Source organism: Schistocerca gregaria, chromosome 1 (assembly GCF_023897955.1).
Source record: "Schistocerca gregaria isolate iqSchGreg1 chromosome 1, iqSchGreg1.2, whole genome shotgun sequence".
In the NCBI taxonomy this organism is placed as follows: Eukaryota; Metazoa; Arthropoda; class Insecta; order Orthoptera; family Acrididae; genus Schistocerca; species Schistocerca gregaria.
In genome coordinates this window covers 847096734-847118302 of record NC_064920.1, presented here as the reverse complement: position 1 = coordinate 847118302, position 21569 = coordinate 847096734, and the positions used below count along the sequence as shown (strand labels likewise).

Below are 21569 nucleotides of genomic sequence, written 5' to 3'. Positions count from 1 at the left end.
GAGCGCCACAATCAGGACTGCATACGACCGAGGCACACAGGGCCAACACCCGGCATCATGGTGTGGGGAGCGATCTCCTACACTGGCCGTACACCTCTGGTGATCGTCGAGGGGACACTGAATAGTGCACGGTACATCCAAACCGTCAACGAATCCATCGTTCTACCATTCCTAGACCGGCAAGGGAACTTGCTGTTCCAACAGGACAATGCACGTCCGCATGTATCCCGTGCCACCCAACGGGATCTAGAAGGTGTAAGTCAACTACCCTGGCCAGCAAGATCTCCGGATCTGTCCCCCATTGAGCATGTTTGGTACTGGATGAAGCGTCGTCTCACGCGGTCTGCACGTCCAGCACGAACGCTGGTCCAACTGAGGCGCCAGGTGGAAATGGCATGGCAAGCCGTTCCACAGGACTACATCCAGCATCTCTACGATCGTCTCCATGGGAGAATAGCAGCCTGCATTGCTGCGAAAGGTGTATATACACTGTACTAGTGCCGACATTGTGCATGCTCTGTTGCCTGTGTCTATGTGCCTGTGGGTCTGTCAGTGTGATCATGTGATGTACCTGACCCCAGGAATGTGTCAATAAAGTTTCCCCTTCCTGGGACAATGAATTCACGGTGTTCTTATTTCAATTTCCAGGAGTGTAGATGTAAATGTATATGATTTTACTCCTTGCGTATAACCGATTTTGATGCTTACTGTGGCATCTGGAACTTACAACTGTATACAACTGATGTGCTTACATTAGTCAGTTATGATCAGGCAGTGTTAGGCAGTGAACCTGCGGCGGTAAAGTTTCAACGTTGTTGTGTCGCAAATCCCAAAGGTGTAACATCTCTAGTGCTGGAGACATTCCTCAGAATGTTTTGAAGAACAACAACGACACTTGGAGTATGCCGCGACTTGATTGAAATGCAAAATGCGGGCAATTCTTTTTTGTAAAAGAATATCACGAATGATGAGACTTGGTGTTATCAATACGAGCCTACCACAAAATGGCAAAGTGCAGAAATTATCATGAACGGTCATCGTTTTGACGACATTACCGATATCTACGCCAAAGTTATGCGCGTTGAACAACATCCTAAAAAGGGGGCTTTTCTGGCCGTTTCATGTATTTTCATGAATGTTCGTTTTACATAAGTGGGAGAGAGTATGTCGAACACCGGAAGCAGTAAAACCGCCATCTTAACTTTTCTATAATTTATTTTGGACTGGCCGGTTATGTAGATGCAGCATGAAATAAGTGGCAATGGCAAGAAAACTGTAGAACATTAAATTATGTTCCTGACAAGTATTTTAGTCTCGCTCGTCCCAAAATATACGTCCGTTACCGTAACCTTTGGGCCACATTGCTGGATAGCAATGTACAGGTGCGATACTGATGTTTAACGTAAACGTGTCATTTTATAAAGCGGGTTTAGAAATTGTACGGCGCTGTTGTGATAACCGAAGTACGAGTGCAAAGCATGTCGAGCAAGCTCACGTGACATAGATCTATTGTGATAACTGTAAAACCATATAAAATAATTTTACATGCATAATAAACTTAAGGGAAAAAAGATAATTATATAGTAAAGCGGCATTTAGATATTGTCCCCTTTCCTGATGGACAACCACAGTTCATTGTATAAAATTCTGGGACGTATATAGTTTCAGCAGATGATAAATATTTTGTAACTTGTCGATCCATGGAATAAACAGACACATGTCGCAGTGAATCTAGGTAACACTGTTTAAAACGTTCTCGCTATGACTACAAGAGTGAATTCACCTATGAATGTTAGTTGATGCGCTGCCGTTGTTATCACAATAAGCAGGAAAAGAAGCTTCAGCGTCGTGGACATCGATTTCTTATACACTGTGCGCTGTAAATGACGACTTGCTGTTCACATGATCACTAGTATCGCAGAAGGGTCTGAAAATGGCATAAGGAATATAGAAATCGAATGCAAATAGCCGGCCGCTGTGAGCGAGCGGTTCTAGGCGCTTAAGTCCGGCACCGCGCTGCTTCTACGGTCGCAGGTTCGAATCCTGCCTCGGGCATCGATGTGTGTGATGTCCTTAGGTTAGTTAGGTTAAGTACTTCTAAGTTTAGGGGACTGATGACCTCAGATGTTAATACCCATAGTGCCTAGAGCCATTTGAACCATTTTGAACGTAAATAAAATAAGACCTAACAAATGCGGCTAAAGGTGTGATTCCTACTGCATAAAGATAAGGCAAGTGGTCCTAATATCGTTCCGTTCTTAATTTCATCCCCCTAGGAATTTTTGGTTTCCTTAGTTGGAACAAATGTTCAGCTGCACGTACATGCGTGAGGCAACGGCTTGATTGGCTAATTTCAATGCTAATTAAATCGGAAACGGTTCAACGTATAGAATTTTTACTTAACAGTTTTTTCTCCACATCTCTGCCCTCCAACAATATTACAATTTTTTCAGAATACTTTATAAAAAATGGTTCAAATGGCTCTGAGCACTCTGGGACTTACTTCTGAAGTCATCAGTCCCCTAGAACTTAGAACTACTTAAACCTAACTAACCTAAGAACACCACAAACATCCATGCCCGAAGCAGGATTCGAATCTGTGACCGTAGCGGTCGCGCGGTTCTAGACAATAGTGCCTAGAACCGCTCGGTCAGACCGGCCGGCAATACTTTATATATAAAACTTTATTATATGATGCTATCATAAGAGGAAAAGTCAAGAAGAATATAATAATTCCAATCCCAAAGAAAGCAGGTGTCGACAGATGTGAAAATTAACGAACTATCAGTTTAATAAGTCACGGATGCAAAATAGTAACGCGAATTCTTTACAGACGAATGGAAAAATTAGTAGAAACCGACCTCGGGGAAGATCAGTTTTGATTCCGTAGAAATATCGGAACACGTGAGGCAATACTGACCCTACGACTTATCTTAGAAGCTAGAGTAAGGAAAGGCAAACATACGTTTCTAGCACTTGTAGACTTAGAGAAAGCTTTTGACAATGTTGAGTGGAATACTCACTTTCAAATTCTGAAGGTGGCAGGGGTAAAATACAGGGAGCGAAAGGCTGTTTACAATTTGTACAGAAACCAGATGGCAGAGTCGAGAGGCATGAAAGGGAAGCAGTGGTTGGGAAGGGAGTGAGACAGGGTTGTAGTCTCTCCCCGATGTTATTCAATCTGTATATTGAGCAAGCAGTAAAGGAAACAAAAGAAAAATTCGGAGTAGGTATTAAAGTCCATGGAGAAGAAATAAAAACTTTGAGGTTCGCCGATGACATTGTAATTCTGTCAGAGACAGCAAAGGACTTGGAAGAGCAATTGAACGGAATGGAGAGTGTCTTGAAAGGAGGATATAAGGTGGACAGCAACAAAAGCAAAACGAGAATAATGGAATGTAGTCGAATTAAGTTGGGTGATGCTGAGGGAATTGCATTAGGAAATGAGACACTTAAAGTAGTAAAGGAGTTTTGCTAATTGGGGAGCAAAATAACTGATGATGGTCGAAGTAGAGAAGATATAAAATGTAGACTGGCAATGGCAAGGAAAGCGTTTCTGAAGAAGAGAAAATTGTTAACATCGAGTATAGATTTAAGTGTCAAGAAATCATTTTTGAAAGTATTTGTATGGAGTGTAGCCATGTATGGAAGTGAAACATGGACGATAAATATTTTGGCCAAAAGAGAATAGAAGCTTTCGAAATGTGGTGCTACAGAAGAATGCTGAAGATTAGATGGGTAGATCACATAACTAATGAGGAAGTATTGAATAGGATTGGGGAGAAGAGAAGTTTGTGGCACAACTTGACTAGAAGAAGGGATCGGTTGGTAGGACATGCTCTGAGGCATCAAGGGTAAAAATCGCAGAGGGAGACCAAGGGATGAATACTCAAAGCAGATTCAGAAGGATGTAGGTTGCAGTAGGTATTGGGAGATGAAGAAGCTTTCACAGGATAGAGTAACGTGGAGAGCTGCATCAAACCAGTCTCAGGACTGAAGACCACAACAACAACAGGAGGAAAAGTGGGACGATGAAAACGATGACTGGAAATGGAGTGGCGAATACTGAAAAGCTGATAAATGCTCTGTCGGTTTATTTACTCAAGGTCTGTTTTTAAGCATTGTAGAGGTGTATCTAATACTGGATTGGTGACAAAATATTGCGCGTACAGCGAGGCGCTGCAGGTATCACAGAGCCGTACCATAGCAGAGTTTTTTACTACCCACTCCTGAAATGGGCCAGGAGGGCGGCGACAGGCGCAAAGTCACAGGCGAGCCCTCCACCGCGGCGCGGCTAGCGCTCTGTGGCGGTGGTCGCGCCGTCGTAAAACCGGGAGGGGGCGGGTCGTCTATGACGTCACGGCGAGACGCAGCGTCGCGGGGAGGGGGCGGGCCTGCGCTATCGAGCGCCGTCGGCGACGTCACCGCTGAGCACGTCACTCCTAGGTCGCGCCGAGCTCCTGGAAACGCCTCGTAGAATCCTAGGTGCTCCTATCTTTGTAGAGCATTGTTGTTATCGGGAAAAACATAAAGGTTACCACACGTTTATGGAGTAACCCAAATGTTTTTCTATTTAGAAGAAAGTTTTTAAAATAAATCAGACAATTATTTGTACCAGTCATCAGCTAACAATAAGAAGCAACTTTTTGAGCGTACAGGGCTAGGAGGTGAACAGCTTACGCAGAATAAAACTATTTTAAATACTGAACTGTAGAATCCTGCCGAGACAGAAACTGGGTCATTATCATTAATGGTCATTCCTCATATTAGTCAACGGCTGCTCTTCAGCTATTTCGTTTCTCCGATGTCCTCTCCATCTCTTCCTAGCTTTCTTACCTTGCCGCAATCAGAATTCGAGCTCACAGCACAACTGTTGGGTTGGGTTGTTTTGGGGGAAGAGACCAAACAGCGAGGTCATCGGTCTCATCGGATTAGGGAAGGACGGGGAAGAAAGTCGGGCGTGCCCTTCCAAAGGAACCATCCCGACATTTGCCTGGAGAGATTTAGGGAAATCATGGAAAACCTAACTCAGTATGGCCGGACGCGGGATTGAACCGTCGTCCTCCCGAATGCGAGTCCAGTGTGCTAACCACTGCGCCACCTCGCTCGAAAGCACAATTGTAGTTTTCCCTATGCTCACTTCTCATTGTCGTGATTCTCTGTCTTTATTATTAGTACAGTAGAAGTAAGCAAGTTGTGTCTGCTTGAAAGGTAGTCTTACAGGTTTTCCTTCAGAATAACCTCGTTGTCCGTAGTTTTGTGAATCTCTTTGCTGTACAACATGTGTGTGCATCATCATTGCTCTTTCTTAGTTCCCGAAGTCAGGTTTCTCAGCAGCAGAGAAAAGGCGAGCTAATGGCCTTGCCCCAAAGGTAACACCGGTCACCGTCAGATCACCGAAGTTAAGCTCTATCGGGTTTGGCTAGTTCTTGGATGGGTCACGATCCGGGTCTGCCGAGTGCTGTTGGGAAGCGAGGTGCACTCAGCCCTTGTGAGGTCAATCGAGGAGCTATGTGACTGAGATGTGGCGACACAAGTCACGAAAACTGAGGCGGCCGAAGTGGCCGAGCGGCTCTAGGCGCTACAGTCTGGAACCGCGCGATCCCTACGGTCGCAGGTTCCAATCCTGCCTCGGGAATGGATGTTTGTAATGTCCTATGGCTAGTTAGGTTTAAGTAGTTCTAAGTTCTAGGGAACTGATGACCTCAGAAGTTAAGTCCCATAGTGCTCAGCGCCATTTTGAACGAAAACTGACAACGGCCGTGAGAGTAGTGTGCTGATCATATGCCTTCTGTAACCTCATCCGGTGACGCCTAAGAGCTGATGCAACATAAATCATCTAGCAGGAAATACAAATACGAGGCGTGAAGAAAAAGCCAGTAATATTCAGGTATTAGTGGCTAGAAGTACTGTACTAGGATAGTGAACGAAAGAAAACTTTCAATAAAACAGGTCAAAATGAGCTCTGACTAGCCAAACAGACACAGATGATACGAGTATATTCGGTGGATAGATTCGAACCTTAGCAACAAAGTTTCATGGATATCACTGCAGATCAAGGATTCTATACGTATAACAAAACACTGAAACGAACAACCTAGATCATTCATTGCAAAATTGTCGGTAGATTTCGAAATCTACCATTATTTATATAAAACTTAGTTAACAATGCTGTAAACTGGCAACCTTTTCTCGTAGACGTTACTGAATTAACAGTGTCGAATAATGATAGTTTCTAGAAAATCGTGGACGAAACGATTTAGGGAGCAATAATGCATAGGCAGCAATAATGCATTACTGTCACAACCCACAGACATTCATATCATTACCGAATTAGAGAATTCTAGCCATCGAGCTAGTTTGAAAGAGGTGGTCCTTTAAAACAGGAAAATGGCTGCTGAAAAATCGATATTACCACAGAGAGCCACTAAGACGGTAAACCGGGCAATGAAAATAGCCAATCTTGCTCAAGATCAGTGATGGAAGATAATACAATTTCAGTCGCGGAGGAAATTTTGGAAGGTAAATCCTTTCAACAGATGAAAGACTGTGAAATGAACCTAGCATTCGTAGCAGCTCACTAACCGACGACAAGGGCTCTGCCGAAGGCTGTTCGATCAGACGCAGTACCTCACAGTAATCTGCATACACAACCGCATGCGGGAACAACAGAGAGCTAATCAAGAGACTAAAGGAGAGTACCAGAAGAACAAAAGACAGCTCAGAATACAGAAACAAAACCATTCAGTGTATTGAAACGCTAACAGTAGATATTAATAAGTGGCATCTTTCCGCTAAACGGGGACTGTAGGTTCGCGAAATACTTAAACCGTAGATCGATGACCCTCGTACTACAATAAATTACCAACATTAGAGGTAAAGCTACTCAGCTACAGACAGATAGTCGAATAACGTGACAAAAAATATTTTTTCCACTAATATAATTATTTACTAAAAACTTTCCGATTTTTTTCTATCCTTGTATTATAAAATCTTGCTTCTTGCCAAATTCCTTGGTTCGGGGTCAAAGGGGAGTATCCTACAAGTTTCGATGAATGAGTTTGCGAGTGTCAAAATATGTGACTAAATGGTCATATCTTTAGATAGCACTGAATTACAAGGTTAAGATTTTTACACCTCCAAGGGACCATAAACCCTAGTGTATAACAAACGTCAGCTTGATACGGCTATTTTGAAACGCTGTGCAAAGATGCTACAGTGCATGTGTTATAATTAGGCAGTCAGGACACCGTGTAATGAAGTCGTTTACCTTGGAGGAAAAATTACTGTGATGCTTTAGATTCTCAACAATATAAAATATAAAATTGAATATCCCTTCGTCAGCGCTACGAGAGAGAAGTATGCAATACCAACAGAATCTGTTATTTTTCTGCTGTTGCAAACTATACTACAACTACAACGAGTAAATGCTCTTATCCACTGGCGAGAATGTTACCATTTAAAATTGAATGACTGCAATTCCAACAGAATTTTTTGTTTGTGTGCAGAACATTACCATTTAAAACAGGATGACTGCACATAATGAAGACACTACACAGACAAGGTATCATACTATTCTTACCTAAATCTTTCTTCAAATTTCTCGCAGTTTAAATAATCATTCAAACATATTAAGAACCTTGGTCCGCATAGTAATGTTTGCTATTGAGGTAGGCCTATCAAAATATTTGCGTGCCTTGACTGATGATCTAAATCCGCCATTCTGGTGAACGACATAGTCATGATCTTATGTTTCACTAATTGAAACCTGTATGAATAGATATTTATTCGTAGGTGTATTAAATTCAACGAAAATGTTTGTAATGAAAACATTTTCCACATAATCCTTCGAAGAATCTATAACAAGAATGAAGAAAGCTCTTCTGAAAACAAAATATTATTACGAAATATTTGAATGATGTGGTGGTGGCAGGTTCCTGTGATTCCCATCTCGATTAATTTAGTCCTAAATATACCTTTTAATGAGATGCAGAGGTTTTAATCTCATCTCTTATCACATAAAGTCCACAGAGAACAACTGTATGAGTGCTTCTGGCATTTAATTTGACCAAAGAGGTATTTCAGGAGCAATCACACAGCCAGATACAAGTATTTAATCGTCTACGTAGTCAAATGAAACCGCTTTCTTGATCATGTGATCTAGCTGTAACACTCTTCAAAAGCTTTACATGATGTGTGAGTAATGTTCCATTGCCCAGAAATTGTCTGACAACCTTTTCAGAGTACTGGGGTTAACTTTTATTCGTATAGTTTATTTAAGACCAAACATTTCTGTTCAGCTTAGATGAAAGAATAAAGAGCAAACAAACACTAACTGCCTTAATCTGAATCGTCAGAAACAGTGACTGCACAAACGAAGTACCATTTAGTCAATTGATACAAAACGCTCCAGATGCTAAACGCCACTATATAAACCTTAAGGCTGCCGTGGAAGGTGTACAACAGACACAAAATATGTTATATAGCGTTGTGACAGAAGCTGAAAATATTTCATTTCTTTCGTTGTTACAGGAAAAACACCCGAGGTAATATGAGACACTACATACTGCATCTGATAATGACGTTAAATATATCAATTACATTCAACAAACTGAAATCGTCTTAATTATGCTTAATTGAAACTAAACACTGGGCATGATTGCCAGCAACTGGTTTTTTTAGTGAATATACAATCACGGTTTGATAAATAATTTCACTAAATAAGAAACGTCCACATGAATACGCAAACCATATATTATTACGTTGCATGACAGCGTTGACAGTAATCTACTCAGTTGGCGCACGAAATTCTAGACTTACTCTACATGAACGTTAGAAATGAATGTATTACGAGTAACTTACTAATTATTGGCAGTTCATTCGGAATATTCCACTGTTGGTGTGGATGGCACGAAAAAGGTTCGAAAGTACATCACTCTCAAAAATTTAATACATTTCTTCGGTATAAAAACTCTAAAAACACGTAGCGTTTTAAGAAACAATTGAAGTCTTTTGTAAAATTTTCTATCATCTTTGACCTCAGCTGCATAAAAACTAGTTTTAATTTCTCGTGCATAGTAAAACTAATTATGGAATTCAGTCTTTAATGTAGACGCATACTTTGATCATCCTGATCTTTGATGTTACAAATGTGACAACTATTTCATAGTTTCGTACATTTATTCGCTGTCAGTTTGCTCGTTACAGGTTATGTGATACCTTGGTGCTGCTACTAGATTTACTTTTCCTTGCTGTTTTAAAATTAGTTTATAAACATGTCATCATTTATTCACTTATTTCTGTTTTTGTCTGATGGAGAGTTTAAACTATGAAATGTTCGTGTGTACAACTTAACAGATTCTGAGTACTGATTTCCTGATTTTATCAAGCAATACCTTTGGTGAAAGAAGTAGGCTACCACTGGTGGCCCAGTAATTTGACAAGCATTCGCTTAACAGGTAGATCGAACATATCCTATAGCGTGTACCAAATAAAGATTTACTTTTACAATTCCAACGGCATACAGTGCAACGACGAGACAAAATTTTTACCTTCTTTAGCACCTGATCGTAAAATTAAGAGACATCCTGGCTTACATAGACACGTTCTGCCTTATTTTCGAGCACGCAAACTGTGAGTGACTTTGGAAGGAAATACGGGTGGAGGGGAGGACGGTATAGTACGAGTTGTCTGCGTATCCTCCTCCACACTTCAAGCGCGTATGGAGTCTTACGAGACACAGATGCAAAGGTCCATAGGCATGATGGAGCACTCTTCAGTCTGGAGAGAGATCTTTTGAAGAGCTCTAGGGTTTATAATCTCGGCTTGTAATAATAATCTGTTTTCAACTCTGATATCAGCTGAAAAAACAGTAAAACTAATAAATAAATGTAATATCCAAAAAGCGCAGCAAATGCGGAAGGCTTAAATCCAATACTGACTTATATCGTAGTTGTTCGTAACACTTTCGTTTACGCAGCAATTACTTTACAGCTTCGCGGCGTTCATTGGATCGTTCGGAGGTTTTCACTAGCGGTGTCGTGCATCGCGAGGAGCTCATTTACGAGTAAAGCAGTTTTAGGTAGGGGTCGTTTGAAAAACTGTAGATGTTTCAAATTAAAATATGTTCTTGAGGCATCGCAGTATTAGACAATTCGTCTTACAACAGCGCGTAATGGCAACCATCATGTCAGGTGAATAAGGCATTTTGTGATTAGGTAACTTAACAAATAATTAAAATTTTCGTACGTGTGCCTGTCTTTTTGCAGTAGAACTAATACATTGTAAATGTCGCGTGTCATCTTTACATTATACCTACCAGCTACAAACCGGTTAGTGTCTTCAGTGCGAATTTTATACTATTCAAGACAGTTAGTGATACGATTTTTCAGCCGTAGCACCGTCCTCGACTTTTTGTTTCTAACCAAGTTCAACAATGTTGATCAGATTCCCAAAGTTGCTCATTATTCTACATGAACCTTTATCAAAAAAACACAGCACGACGTAGGAACATTTCGCATCTGCTGTTCCATTGGATTCCGTTAAGATAATGAATTTCAACAGACGAAGTATGTTTGACAATTCTTTTAGGTTAATTTTTACAATAACAATCTTAATAATGTCTGTATATTTAATACTTTTAATTTGCATAGTTTTCGCGACAGCAGAATAAGGAAATGCATCTTTAACCACGCCTTGCACTCTTTCTCTACCTCTGAACGGCATATTATGTTCAGAAAGAGAAACCTACAAGTTTTGTTTATGTTCTGCGGACTGATTTGCAAACACCCGTCACACTAGCGGCTTTGGGAAGAAATATTTGTGAAGTCGTATCACCTTTGAAATAAATGTTATGTCACACACTTCATATTTCGCCTCTTGTCGTTGCACGACTCTGCATTTCTTTTCCATGACCGCCTTTCGTCTTTGGGATGAGTCTTTTTCCTCCTGATGTGTGTGTGTGTGTGTGTGTGTGTGTGTGTGTGTGTGTGTGTGTGTGTGTGTGTGTTTGGATCTTAAGGGCGCCCAACGGCGAAACCATCAGCGCCCTTACACTCATCAAAACAAACGAACGTAGAGAGAAATTCAAATTGTTGTGCTCTCATGAGCTCGGAATGACCACACCGTCACTCTATCTCACATGCTCTAAAACCAGTTAGGAGGGAAGGTAGCTATACGTGAAAGGAAAACACAGAGAAAACAAAACTCAGAAGAGCTAAAAGAAAAGAAAAGGGAAATGTGACTCGCTGACCACTTACCAAAAACCTTGACACATTAAAAACATCGCCCTAAAATCCTGTTAAAAATGTTGGACAATTCACACAACTGTAAAACTTGAACCGCATTCGTTTGAACATTGCTTAAATAGAGGGCAGATCCATCAGAAAATCCGCTGCAGTCAGCTGGTCGGAAAATAAAACGCAGTCCAGTAAAATGTAGCGCACAGTGATCTGTACGCCACAGGCACCACATATTGGAGGGACCTCTCGCAGGAGTAAGAAGCCATGCGTCATGGGCTGGTGGCCTATGCAAAGACGAATGAGAGAACCTTGTCCCGTCGACGTGGCTGGAAGCAAGTACGCCACGGCCGAGTTGTCGGGTTTACTACACGGAGCTTGTTGTCGGTCACTTCCAGCCACTTGTCTTCCCATCGACGCATGACTTTGTATCTCAATAGCGAGTTGATAGAATGCAGGAGTATGGCACACTGAAACACCGCAGAATCACGATACGCCTCCTTGGCTGCTCCATGAGCTCTTTCGTGGTAACGTTTGGTAATATCCTGTTTTTCCTGAGTTGAAGGACCTGCTTCAGCATCAGAACCATTGTTGAGCTGCACTACTGTGTCAACTAAATGCATAAGTGTGATAGAAAACGTAAAAGTACAGTACCATGCTTGACGTTTCTTTCGCCATCTGGAACCAGACGCTTCCAGCCTTCCGTAAGGAACGTGCTGAAATGGAGTATTGACGTGCCCAAAATATGATTTTGTTGCCAATGAATTTCAGTCGTTAGAACAGTGCTGTCGGAACTGATTGTTTCATACTAGAACAGGTGTTGGTTGAAATGGCTCTGAGCAGTATGGGACTTAACATCTGAGGTCATCAGTCCCCTACTTAAACCTAACTAACCTAAGGACATCACACACATCAATGCCCGAGGCAGGATGCGAACCTGCGACCGTAGCAGTCGCACGGTTCCGGACTGAAGCGCCTAGAACCGCTCGGTTAGAACAAGTGTTGTTTAGTCCAACAGCGCGATCAGTAGCGACCGGACAGGCCTTCTTATAGAGCCGCAAAAAATTAAATTAAATGGAAGTAAAGTAATCAAAATCACGAAGAACCAATAATACAGCGAGCTACCCAAAATGATAAATATGAAAACACGTTCAAATTTAGATAAATATCTACCAAAATAACTATGAAACTTGCCAATTATAGCCGTATTGAGCTACACACTGAGTGCTTCTTCTCTGCATCCTGGGGAGGGACTGGAAATGAAGTCATTCAAAGAGTTGGTTCTCATTCAAACCATGAACAGGAAAGACAAACATTTGTCGATTTAGAAAAATCTTCCGACTGTCCACAGTAACATACATTATTTGATTTCTGAAGTAAAGAAAGGTCAATTAGAGCGACCAGAGGTTATCTACAGGCCACGAAAGGGAGTCAGAAGTTGAGAAGAGAATGAGACAAGGATGTAGTTTGTCCCCTATGTTATTCAGGTTGTACGTAGAACAAGCAGTGAAGGAAACTGATGACAGATTTAGAAAAGGAATTTAACTTCAAGGTGAAGAAATAAAAACTGTAAGGTTTGCCGATGACTTCGTAATTATGTCAGTTGCTTGAACTGAGAGTGTATGGAAAAGAAGTTATTCCGTAAAAATAGTCTAAAGTAACAGGATGAAGTCGAATTAATTAGTCAAGTGATTCTAAGAACATAGGATTGAGAAATGAGACACTAGAATTACTAGACAAATATTGCTGTTTGGACAGCAAAATATCAAGAGATTGCAGAAGAAAGTACAACACAAAATGCAGACTGGTAATGCAAGAAAAAGACTCGTATGTTAACTTCTGTTATAAATTTAAGTGTTTGAAGGTTCTTTCTGAAAGCACTTGTCTGAGTGTTGTCCTGTATGGAAGTGAAAAGTGGACGATAAACAGGTCAAGAAGAGGATAGAAACTATTGAAATGTGGTTTTATAAAAGACTTCTGAAGGCTATATTGTTAGATCGAATAACAGATGAAGAAGTACTAAACCGAATAGAGGAGATGAGATGTGGTGCAAGTTGACTAAATGAAGGGCCACGTTGATAGATGACGTAATGAGCGACAACGAATGGTTAATTTGATAGTAGAGGGTGGAGTGGTGAGGAAGTGAGGTTCAAGTGGATGGGGCTGCAGTAGTCGTGTAGAGATGAAGAGGCCTGCACGTAACAGACTAGTCTGCACCAAACCATTCTTCAGAATGAAGATCACAACAACAACAGTAATAACAAAGGCCATTATATTGCATTTGTCCCTATTTGAAGAAAGCAGTCATTCAAATCTGTAGGCGAGGTAACAGGACTTCATCCCGCCTCGTTCGCTGGAAGGAGCCACGCCACAACTGTGTAGTGGGATTTACCGATGACAGTTTGTTGTCGCTCAGTTCCAGTCAGTCTTCCTCTCAATGACACAAGATTCTTCTCCTCGATGGCGAGACTACACAGCATGCAGTCACTGTAGCTTTTTAGCGTGCCTCCTGCGTTCGTTTATCCACTACCTACTTCAGTATCCCTATCTACACAAGACGTTCTACTCAGGCTAGTGCAGCCTCTTTGGCTCGATGTTGTAGCTCCAATGTGGCCCATAAGGATTGGACTGGTTTCTATGCTGGGTTCAAGCACTAGATAGCTTGTAACATTGGAGAGCGTTGTAGCTCGACATTCGTCTCTGGTCATCCCTTTCACAGAAGTTTAATATACTTTCGTATTCCATTTTTCAATGATGGTATTCGCTCTCTTTCTGAAATTACGAAAATTATTCCGGAAAATTAAGGTTTTTCCAAATTTGGAAACATGAAATCAATTCAACAGAAGTATTATCAAAAACTAATTACAAGTCAAATACATTTTGAAATAGAAGCTACTGGAAACTAAACCCAATTTCCATTTTTAAAGCTGATAAAATTATTAAGATATTAAAGAAACACACTTAATTTGTAACTATCACATGTTCCCATGGTAAAAGACCATCTGATTCATGGTACATGGTGGTGCACTACCGACGAAGTATGGCTTAGCTGTCCGGATGTTACATAAATAGTTCTAAAAACATATAGCATTTTACTCACCATAAAATTCTGTGTCTGAAGAATTAACAGTATATTCCTAATATCTTTAATATATTATACAGCACTACATGTGTAGAATGCAAAATATTTACAAATGCTGCACAAAACTTAGTTTCATACCTAAGAACAACAAAAACTATAGAAAATTCCTAAAACTGCTGATGATGGTCTTGAGTTCACATTCCTTCATGTGATTCTAAAATCAGTCACGAAACTGATGTACCTACCAAAAAACATCATCTGTTCCTAGGCACACTATCCTCGAGGTACAATACTCTCCCCTACGTCCAGGGCATCACAGTGTATGAGGTATTTCGTAACACGAGCGCATCTAATCCGCTCAAGAACCCTGAAGATTGCCTTTTGATGTCCACGTGCTTAGCTGTTTGTCTACCATGCAGCGGGCCCGGGTTCGATTACAGGGTGGGTTGGAGATTTTCTCCGCTTGTGGACTGGGTGTTGTGTTGTACTTATCATCATCTCATCGTCATCACCGGCATGCGAGTCGTCCAGTGTGGCGTCGGTTGAAATAAGACTCGCACTCGGCCGCCGAACTTCCCCATATGGGGCCTCCGGGCCAGCAATGCCATACAGTCATTTATTTAATTTTTGCCTTCATGTCAGTGTCGCAGATGGTACTTTAATAGGGTAGTCGGATCTTAATAGCAGTATTGGGAAAAATACAGAACAGATTAAACCTTGCAGGGTAAAATTTGAAATAATTAGGGTGCTGTTATGTTACAAAACTTCATGCTAGAAATTAATTCTTAAGCGCTTTCCTTGTTATATTCGAGGAAATCAAAAATTACCTTGGGCCTCTTGAAAGTCTAGAGTGGCGGCTGGCTCCAACCGTGGACAAGAAATCGGGTCTGGTTCACACCAGCTCCCACGGGCTATTCTCGCTAGAATGTCCCTCATCGATGAGGGGAGAACTTCATTTTCATGGATGGGCGGTCAATCAGGTGGAAATTCGGATGACTACAGATCAGACAACTTACATGAAGTGATACAAAAATGGTTCAAATGGCTCTTAGCACTATGGGACTTAACATCTGACGTCATCAGTCCCCTAGACTTAGAACTACTTAAACCTAACTAACCTAGGGACAACACACACATCCTTGCCCGAGGCAGGATTCGAACCTGCGACCGGAGCAGCAGCGCGGTTCCGGACTGAAGCGCCTAGAACCGCTCGGCCACAGCGGCCGTCGAAGTGTTACAGCTCGGTGGATAGTGGTGGCTCACAATCCTCAACACTGTGGGGCTGATCCTGGAGGCATTTACTTACGGCCTTATCTACTCATAGTTCAGTGTGTCTATGATCTTCAGTCCGCTGGCTCTGGTGGTCGATGTTTACCCATAATCCACCAGCGACTGTGAGAACGCCTTGTGAAACTGAAACAGAAACGACGTATCTGCTCATCAGGGCCTGTAGATAAAACGTTTTTAGAAGAGTCTTAGTGCAGGTGGTCTACAGTTCCCTTAGGAATAAAATCCGTTGGAAAATTTTGAAATTTGTGGTAAGGTCTTATGGGACCAAACTGCTGAGGTCATCGGTCCCTAAGCCTACACACTACTTAATCTAACTTAAATTAACTTGCGCTATGGACATCACACACGCCCAGGCCCGAGGGAGGACTCGAACCTCCGACGGGGGGAGCCTCACGCAGCGTGACAACGCGCTCCAGACCGCGCGGCTACCCTGTGCGCCAATATTATCCGTGTAAGCATGCTATGAAACATAAGACACTGAAGTCTTATCAGATCTTTGGGAGCCAAACTGAGCCCTTCATTGGCAAAACAGGTAGACAATAAACTGTCGTTACATGGTGGAATCAACACAGATTTTACTACAGAAAATTTAGTCTGCCTACATTGTCCGTTCTTCCATCTTCATAACTGTGACCTGCAGCTTGCGAATATCTTGCAAAATCGTCCGCGAATAAAGGACACTGAACTGGTTTCCTTACTTTGGACACTGGTGATGTCAAACGCTGAACAGAGGAGGTTTCGTTGGGGAACGTCATTCTTCTGTTTAAATCTGTCAGGATGGACGCTCATTTGATAGCTAATATACCGTCTAGACAGGAAGGGCCGAATACACATTCCTAGAAGTGCTAGTGTTGCAGCATTCGCAGGATATTGTGCCTCCTTGCATAAGGAAACTGTTATATAGCCATCTTCAACAGGATCGAGCCACCAATTGTGACATGATATCTCCTGAGCCCATACTGAGAGTTACTAAGGAGGTGTCTGCATTCGAGACTACGGGAAGACAGAAGTTCACCATTTACTCCAAATTCTTTCTAAAACAGCTCGTAAGAGCAGTATTAAAATAAAAACGTGTTGACGCACTGCCTTTTCTTGGTTTTAAGAGAAGTATTAAAAGTGATTCCTTCTTTCTACGAGTATGAAATTATCTAGTCTCTTAGTTTCTGTTCAACAAGATGAGGGGAATATCTTTATTTGCCCCTGTGATGTACCGTAACATACAGTAACGGAATTTATAGTGATTACGTAATGTGTCAAGTACAACGGCACCGACAAGTCGAATTCCCACAAGGAGATTGGGCTAGTGTACTTTTTGCAATTGTTGTAACAGAACTGTCGAATACCCTCCTCCATTATCGCATGGTAATGACGGAACGTTGGATTCTAGTCCATGGAGGTTAAAAATGCGGGAAAATATTACGCCATTGTCTCTTTGGTTCGTTTTCAGACAGCCACCCTTCAATGATGCTGTAGCAAGCACATTTCACCATTCTCATAAACCCTCTACTAATTCTACTGTGGATCTGGTGGGACCGTTTATTGCGTTCAAAAACTCCTGCTGTTCAATCTTTTCGCTCCCTTTAACAGTCCATCTATGTTTTGCATGCCTCCTGAATGGCTACTAGGTTCTCAGTAGTAGGTCGACATTAAGCGGCGCACAAGGACGACGCCTCCCCCTGATTTCATAGAGACACTCCCCACTCCTCCAGGAGTCGGCTGCTGACTTCACTGAAAATAACCACTCACGTGAAAAAGCTATCCCTACCCCCATCCACAACATCCCTCATCCTCTGTGTTTACATTTCAGTAATACTTTATCCAAGGTGAGAAACATTAGAACGCCTTGATATCCGTAGGCACGTAATAAAAGCTGATAAGGAAGGTTAAACAGTTTCCGACCATTTCTGCAGGCTATTACATATGCTGTCGTCGACTTAGCGGAGAATAAAACATTAGTTTTGTTTTTAGTCCCTACTACAAAAATGGAAAAAGCGTAGCGAAACATGTCTAGTCTAAAATGAAATTCTTCTCTCTGGCTTTTGTAGAAATTATGTATTTTGTAAATGACTGAACCATTCTTCCACCACGGCGGTTGATAGGTGTGACTTGCTGGTTGACATGTATGACTATTATCAAGTGATACATTTTTCGCACAATCTGTGTACATTAAAAGTAGACCATGTTACGGAGCTACGTGTACACAGTAGTATTTATTATTTTTGCACATGTAGCCGTTAACCGTTGCACGGTTCTTCTGCTCTTCTGGTAAATTACCGATGTACTGGCGTAAGATAATCTTCTTCCAATCGTATGTAAATGGTGAAAGTACGCACATAGTACTAGAGACAGAAAGCTGTTTGAAAGCAAATATTAGTAGCAATGAAGCTCTTTATATATATAAAAAAAAAAAGATATCTCTTGAGGTTAGTACAGATACAGAATACGTTACAATTTGGGTAAAGATACGTATTAAAGGTGGATTTGCACAATCGTTGCATGATTTTATAGATTCCCTGCCTCAGCAGCAACAGTGGCGGGATATTTTAAGGGAAACGTAGAGCATTTCCCGTAAATTACCTAGTCATAGTACTAGGGGGTGATTCCAGCTTACCAGCTATAGAGTAGAAGACTCAAGCGATTAAGCCAGGTTGTAGGGACAGGGAATCATGTTGAAAGTGTTCTAAATGCCTTATCCGAAAATTGTCTTGGGCAGCTAATCGGAAAGAACTGACTCATGAACGTAACATTCGTATTAGATCTCCTGGTCACAAACACGAACACGATGGAGAAAATTAATAACCTACGGCTGAGATCATTAACTTGGCCCTCTGTTTTTTGGCAAGAGAGAGAGCAGCATTTCACGCAGAATTTAAGGAAAAATCTCCATCTCTATGTATAAGGCCACTTGCTAAGTTAATTTCATCTGCTTCTTTAATAATGCTATCCCGATAGCTGGAAGTACTTGCGCGAATCTCCGTACTCTTCTACTCCACAGGATGATCAGTGCCTAAGATAACGTTCTGCAGTATCAGATTTGCTCGGCTGTTGTAAGCATGTGTGGCGCTTATGCTCAGTACGTCGGTCCTCCACGGTCCTGTAATTCTGACCTACAATATAGGACGTGCCATAACTGCAAAGAGCCGGCCGCGGTGGCCGACCGGTTCTAGGCGTTTCAGTCCGGAACCGCACGACTGCTACGGTCGCAGGTTCGAATCCTGCCTTAGGCATGGATGTGTTTGATGTCCTTAGGTTAGTTAGGTTTAAGTATTTCTAAGTTCTAGACGACTGATGACCTCAGATGTAAAGTCCCATAGTGCTCAGAGCCGTTTGAACTGCAAGGAATACGATAGACACCCGCCTTACGGGAACCAAGATCATTCTTTACGGGACCTAAAAGGGCTCTGTCTCTATATAGTGGTCGATATACACATTTACATACACATTTCACATTATATTTCCGCAAAATACTATCCACCCTGTTGGAAATGCTCCCTACTTAAGACAAAAAGACCATATACGTTGGTGCCACCTTAGCACTGTCATTACTCCACCTGTGCACGATTGGTCGATAGCGTAACGCACGTCTGGTCTGCCTTTCACTAAAACCATTCTGGTGACGAGTGATCTCTAGATGGGATAATCCACTAGCAAATCCGCAGAGTCCTAGATGATGTGGGCCCTGTGCACCAAGGTCCGAGAGCCAATGATCACGCTCCTTTGGGCGTCTGCTAAATCGTTCCATTTCCGCTTTACAGTAACGACTGTACTGTTTCCATTGTTCCCCGACACGCTTTATATACCCTCCACTCCTAGTGATGTCACCTAGCGTCTGTAAGTGGTTACCGCACGTTGACTTCTAACATAGGCGGTGGACGCATTAATCTCAATGGACCGCGTTGCTTAAGTGCTATACACCTTTACTTGTCATACATAACCATTTTTACCACCGAGAAATAATTAGTAAATTATTATCTAACGTGAAATAAAGGCGTGTCAGCAGATTTTGCAATCGACAGCTCATAGAAACTGTTTCTCGTTCCGGAACACCTTATTTGAGTTTTTCGTCTCTCTGCTCCAGATCTCTGTTCTCTGTTCCAGTTCTATTTATGTATCCTTCGTCCGCGCCCTTTTGACTGTTGCGACAAGTGGCTCTGGCATTAACATCCAAAACCTCAAGCCTATCAGCGAACGGCCCCCCGCCGTCGTATAATCCGGGTGCACTGCTGAAGCGACGTGCAATCGGATACGCCGCCGAGGCAGAATCCCGGCAAGTGTGTCAGTGGGTGCCCCGCCACTGCGGGCAAATGAAACCCAGTAACTCCGCGCGCGACCCTAATCCAGCCGCAGCTGCTTGCACACGCCCTCTCGCTCTCCAAACGCAGCTCTTCCTAATTCCGCCACAGAGCACACCCCAGCAGGAATTCTTCTGCTCAAAAAGATAACCAATTTTTCTCCAAGGTCTCAACGATAGTAAGTGAATGAGAGTACGCATGTCTTGTGTGACTGCTCTTTAAAAAAAAGAAATTGGGAGGGTGGGGGAGGGGTGGGGGTGAAAACGTCTATTCACTCGTCGGACGAACTTTCTTGTGTGACAAAATACCTCAAATTTTAAACATCATTAAAGTCATTATAGAGGCACGCGACCATTTTCCATATAATTATGTCCTAACAAACAACCTTTATAAGATTTTGCCAATGACACAAAAGCTTGCATTAATATGTCCAAATTTTGGATAAATTCAAAATTAAAGAAGAAATGCCTGATAAAGACAAACCAAAAAATGCCTATATTACGTTCGAAGAGTTGGCTACACAGCGTCATACGATTTGCTCAGTTGTCAGTGCATGTAAAAGTTCTAATTATTTTGTGAATGGTGTATGCCTTTCGCCAGTCTTTCACTACTAAGAATAGATATGAAATGGTCCAAATTTTTAAAAATGTGGAACTTCCGTAAAGTGCATTACTTGCCAATTTTGACGTTATACGCTGAAGAGACAAGAAAACTGTTACTTCTGCCTAATATAGTGTAGGGCCCCCGCGAGCACGTAGAAGTGCCTGAACAAGACGTAGCATGGACTCGACTAATGGTTGAAGTCGTGCTGGAGGGTACTGACACCATTAATCCTGGAGGACTGTCCAAAAGCCCGTAATAGTACGATGGGGTGGAGACCTCTTCTGCACAGTACGTTGCAGGCCATCGCAGATGTGCTCAATAATTCTCTTGTCTGGGGAGTCTGGTGGAGAGCGGAAGTGTTTAAACTCAGAAGAGTGTTCCTGGAGCCACTCTGAAACAATTCTGGAAGTGTGAGGTGTCGCATTGTCCTTCTGGAATTGCTCAAGTCCAACGGAATGCGTAATAGACATGAATGGATGCAGGTGATCAGACAGGATGCTTACGTACGTGTCACCTGTCAGAGTCGTATTTAGACGTATCAGCGGTCCCATCTTACTTCAACTGCACACGCCTCACACCGTTACAGAGCCTTCACCAGCTTTAACAGTCCCCTGCTGACATGCAAAAAATGTTCAAATGTGTGTGAAATCTTATGGGACTTAACTGCTAATGTCATCAGTCCCTAAGCTTACACACTATTTAACCTAAATTATCCTAAGGACAAACACACACACCTATGACCGAGGGAAGACTCGAACATCCGCCGGGACCAGCCGCACAGTCCATGACTGCAGCACCTGAGACCGCTCGGCTAATCCCGCGCGGCTGCTGACATGCAGTGCCAATGGATTCATTAGGTTGTCTCCATACTCGTACACTTCCATCCGCTCGATACAATTTAAAACGGTACTCATCCGACCAAGCAACATGTTTCCAATCATCAACAGTCCAGTGTCGATGTTGACGGGGTCAGGTGAGGCGTAAAGCTTTGTGTCGTGCAGTCATCAACTGTACACCAGTAGATCTCCGGTTTCGAAAGCCCATATCGATGATGTTTTGCCGGCC

The 21569-nt window shown here is 42.2% G+C and overlaps 2 protein-coding genes across 2 annotated transcripts in view; one reads left to right on the top strand and one right to left on the bottom strand.

Annotated features, from left to right (window-relative positions):
- Window positions 1–8929, bottom strand: part of LOC126272629 (myristoylated alanine-rich C-kinase substrate-like) — a 141343-nt gene extending 132414 nt beyond the window's left edge. The window contains exon 1 of the mRNA XM_049975599.1: window positions 8863–8929. The gene's annotated coding sequence lies outside the window, so the exon portion shown is untranslated. The remainder of the gene's footprint in view (window positions 1–8862) is intronic.
- Window positions 1–21569, top strand: part of LOC126272636 (uncharacterized) — a 354968-nt gene that overhangs the window by 209453 nt on the left and 123946 nt on the right. The gene's annotated exons all lie outside the window — the stretch shown is intronic.